This window comes from Pristiophorus japonicus, unplaced genomic scaffold (assembly GCF_044704955.1).
Source record: "Pristiophorus japonicus isolate sPriJap1 unplaced genomic scaffold, sPriJap1.hap1 HAP1_SCAFFOLD_422, whole genome shotgun sequence".
Lineage (NCBI taxonomy): Eukaryota > Metazoa > Chordata > Chondrichthyes > Pristiophoridae > Pristiophorus > Pristiophorus japonicus.
This window is the reverse complement of record NW_027254113.1, coordinates 559,327-563,548: the sequence shown is the minus strand read 5'-3', so window position 1 is coordinate 563,548 and position 4,222 is coordinate 559,327.

Below are 4,222 nucleotides of genomic sequence, written 5' to 3'. Positions count from 1 at the left end.
GGAACTTAACACAATCACTACGAAGGTGGTACTCAGTAAGATAATGGGACTAAAGGCGGATAAATCCCCTGGACCTGATGGCTTGCATCCTCGGGTCTTCAGAGAAGTAACGGCAGGGATAGTGAATGCATTGGTTGTAAATTTAACATAATTCCCTCGATTCAGATTGGAAAACTGTAAATGTAACACCTCTATTTAAAAAAGAAGGCAGACAAAAAGCAGGAAACTACAGACCAATTAGCATAACATCTGTGGTTGGGAAAATGTTGGAGTCCATTATTAAAGAAGCAGTAGCAGGATATTTGGAAAAGCACAATTCAGTCAGGCAGAGTCACCATGGATTTATGAAGGGGAAGGAATGTTTGACAAATTTGTTGGAGTTCTTTGAGGATGTAACAAACAGGGTGGATAAAGGGGAACCATTGGATGTGGTATATTTGGACGTCCAGAAGGCATTTGACAAGGTGCCACATAAAAGGTTACGCACAAGATAAAATATCATGGGGTTGGGGGTAATATATTAGCATGGATAAAGGATTGGCTAACTAACAGAAAACAGAGTCAGGATAAATGGTTAATTCTCGGGTTCGCAATCAGTAACTAGTGGGGTGTCGCAGGGATCAGTGCTGGGACCCCTACTATTTACAATCTATATTAACAATGTGGAAGAAAGGGCCGAGGGTAACGTAGCCACATTTGCTGACGATACAAAGATAGGAGGAAAAGCAGTGTGTGAGGAGGACACAAAAAATCTGCAAAAGGACATAGACAGGCTAAATGAGTGTGCAAAAATTTGGTAGATGGACTATAATGTTGGGAAGTGTGAGGTCATGTGCTTTGGCAGAAAAATTCAAAGAGCAAGTTATTAATTAAATGGAGAAAAATTGCAAAGTTTAGTATGCAGGTTCTGCAAGTGATCAGGAAGGCCAATGAAATCTTGGTCTTTATTGCAAAGGGGATGGAGTATAAAAGCAGGGAATTCTTGCTACAGTTATACAGGTATTGGTGAGGGCACACCTGGAATACTGCGTACAGTTTTGGTTTCCATATTTACGAAAGGATATACTTGCTTTGGTGGCAGTTTCTTGTCTTGGAGGGTTGTCAATCTGTGGAATTTGCTGCCTCAGAGAGCTGTGGAAGCTGGGTCATTGAATAAATTTAAGACAGAGATAGACAGTTTTTTAACCAATAAGGGATGATGGGGAGAGGGCAGCGAAGTGGTCCAGAGTCCATGATCGGATCAGCCATGATCGTGTTGGGTTGTGAAGCAGGCTCGAGTATGGCCTGCTCCTGCTCCTATTCCTTATGTTCATTTGTTCTTATGTTGAACACTCTCTCAGCAGACACTTCCAGGGCAGGTACAGCAAGGGTTTGATACAGAGTAAAGCTCCCTCGACACTGTCCCATCAAACGCTAAACCTTGCCCATAATGAGCAGGGCTCAGGGAGGTTGGTTGCTAGGCACTGCAGTGATATCATTAAGCTAGTTTGAATAGCTAATAGTTACTCCAAACTAACTTAGGCCAGCATATCTGGCCACACAGAAAAACCTTGTGGAGAGATAAGAAAGCACCAAGCACGAAACAAAGCACAAAAAGTAATAAGCAATTAATTAACAAATAAAAAAATAAAAGGAACCCTGCATCTAAAGCACCAAGACCAAAGTAATTGATGGGATTGAAGGCCATTAAATCCCCGGGGCCTGATAGTCTGAATCCCAGAGTACTTAAGGAAGTGGTCCTAGAAAGAGTGGATGATTGATGATCATTTTCCAACAGTCTATCAACTCTGGATCAGTTCCTATGGCCTGGAGGGTAACTAATGTACCACCACTTTTTAAAAAAGGAGAGAGAAAACGGGTACTAATAGACCAGTTAGCCTGACATCAGTAGTGGGGAAAATGTTGGAATCAATCATTAAGGATGAGAGAGCAGTGGCAGGATCGGACCAAGTCAGCATGGATTTATGAAAGGGAATGTGAGGATGTAACTAGTAGAGTGGACAAGGGAGAACCAGTGGATGTGGTGTATTTGGACTTTCAATAGGCTTTTGACAAGGTCCCACACAAGAGATTCGTGTGCAAAATTAAAGCACATGGTACTGGGGGTAATGAACTGACGTGGATAGAGAACTGGTTGGCGGATAGAGAACTGGTTGGCAGACAGAAAGCAAAGAGTCGGGATAAACGAGTCCTTTTCAGAATGGCAAGCAGTGACTAGTGGGGTGCCGCAGGACTCAGTGCTGGGACCCCAGCTATTTACATTATACATTAATGATTGAGATGGAGGAATTGAGTGTAATATCTCCAAGTCTGCAGATGAAACTAAGCTGGGTGAGCTGTGAGGAGGACGCTGACAGGCTGAAGGGTGACTTGGACAGGTTAGGTGAGTGGGCAAACGCATGGCAGATGCAGCACAATGTGGATAAATGTGAGGTTATCCACTTTAGTGGCAAAAACACAAAGGCAGAATATTATCTGAATGGCAGCAGATAAGAAAAAGGGGAGGTGCAACGAGATCTGGGTGTCATGGTACATCAGTCATTGAAAGTTAGCATGCAGGTACAGCAAGCGGTGAAGAAGGCAAATGGTATGTTGGCCTTCACAGCAAGGGGATTTGAGTATAGGAGCAGGGAGGTCTTACTACAGTTGTACAGGGCCTTAGTGAGGCCTCACCTGGAATATTGTGTTCAGTTTTGGTCTCCGAATCTGAGGAAGGACATTCTTGCTATTGAGGGAGTGCAGCGAAGGTTCACCAGACTGATTCCTGGGATGGCAGGACTGACATATGAGGAGAGACTGGATCGACTGGGCCTGTATTCACTGGCGTTTAGAAGGATGAGAGGGGATCTCATAGAAACATATATAAAATTCTGACGGGACTGGACAGGTTAGATGCAGGAAGAATGTTCCCGATGTTGGAGAAGTCCAGAACTAGGGAACATAGTCTAGGGATAAGGGTTAAGCCAGTTAGGACTGAGATGAGGAGAAACTTCTTCACTCAAGAGAGTTGTTAAGCTGTGGAATTCCCTGCCTCAGAGAGTTGTTGATGCCAGTTCATTGGATATATTCAAGAGGGAGTTAGATATGGCCCTTACGGCTAAAGGGATCAAGGGGTATGGAGAGAAAGCAGGAAAGGGGTACTGAGGTGAATGATCAGCCATGATCTTATTGAATGGTGGTGCAGACTCGAAGGGCCGAATGGCCTACTCCTGCATCTATTTTCTATGTTTCTATATAATAAGCAATCAATCAATAACAAATAAAAGATCGGCGAATCGGTTCTTTCTCACTGTGTAGATCTGCTCCTGGTGATATACCCTCAACCTCCCACTGACTGCAACTCAACTTGCATGTATGTGCAGTCAAAACTCAGAGAAAGCTCACAATCTCTTCAGTCAACTTAAACTGGGGCCTCGAGATCTCTTGCAACCCAGAAAGCAAAATAAAAAATGGACCACAATCAATCAATAAATAAATAAACACACAAAAATAGAAGTCCTACCTTCAGCGGGCCGCCGATGAGGGAGCCCATTGGGCCAGGGATAGGGGCGGTGTGCTTCGGGCCCCTCCCACACAGCCTGCAGAGCACACGCAGAGATTCTGGGGGCGAGGAGCTACTGCACATGCGTGCACACTCTAGCGTGCATGTGCAGAGGTCCCGGCACTGTTTTCAGCTCCGGGACCTGGCTCCGCCTCCATCGAGGCGAGGCTGGGGAGCGGCCAAACTCGGCCTGAAGATTTTTGGCGCCCTAATCGGTGTAGAAAAGCGGCGACCTCTGGTGAGTTCGCCAGAAATCTCTACTGGTCAAATTTGGGCCCCAAGAGTGGGACTGTTTCAAATTTACCAATTTATCACTTTGTTCTCACCAATGTGCGAAGTCCCTTTAAATCTGCTGCACGGTGTCTCTTCCAGCGGTGGGAGTTGGTGAGCGGTCCCTTTAAATCTGCTGCACGGTGTCTCTTCCAGCGGTGGGAGTTGGTGAGCGGTCCCTTTAAATCTGCTGCACAGTGTCTCTTCCAGCGGTGGAATGAACATGGTTCAGTCCTGGATGTGATTAACAGCAGCAATAACAGCAGAATCCAAACCCTGCAGTCACTTGTGAACTCGCTGGTGTCTGAGCAGGCTGAATGATCGAGTGAATCCCTTCCCACACATGGAGCAAGTGAACGGCCTCTCCCCAGTATGATCTCGCTGGTGTCTCAGAAGGTGGTAATTGTTGTG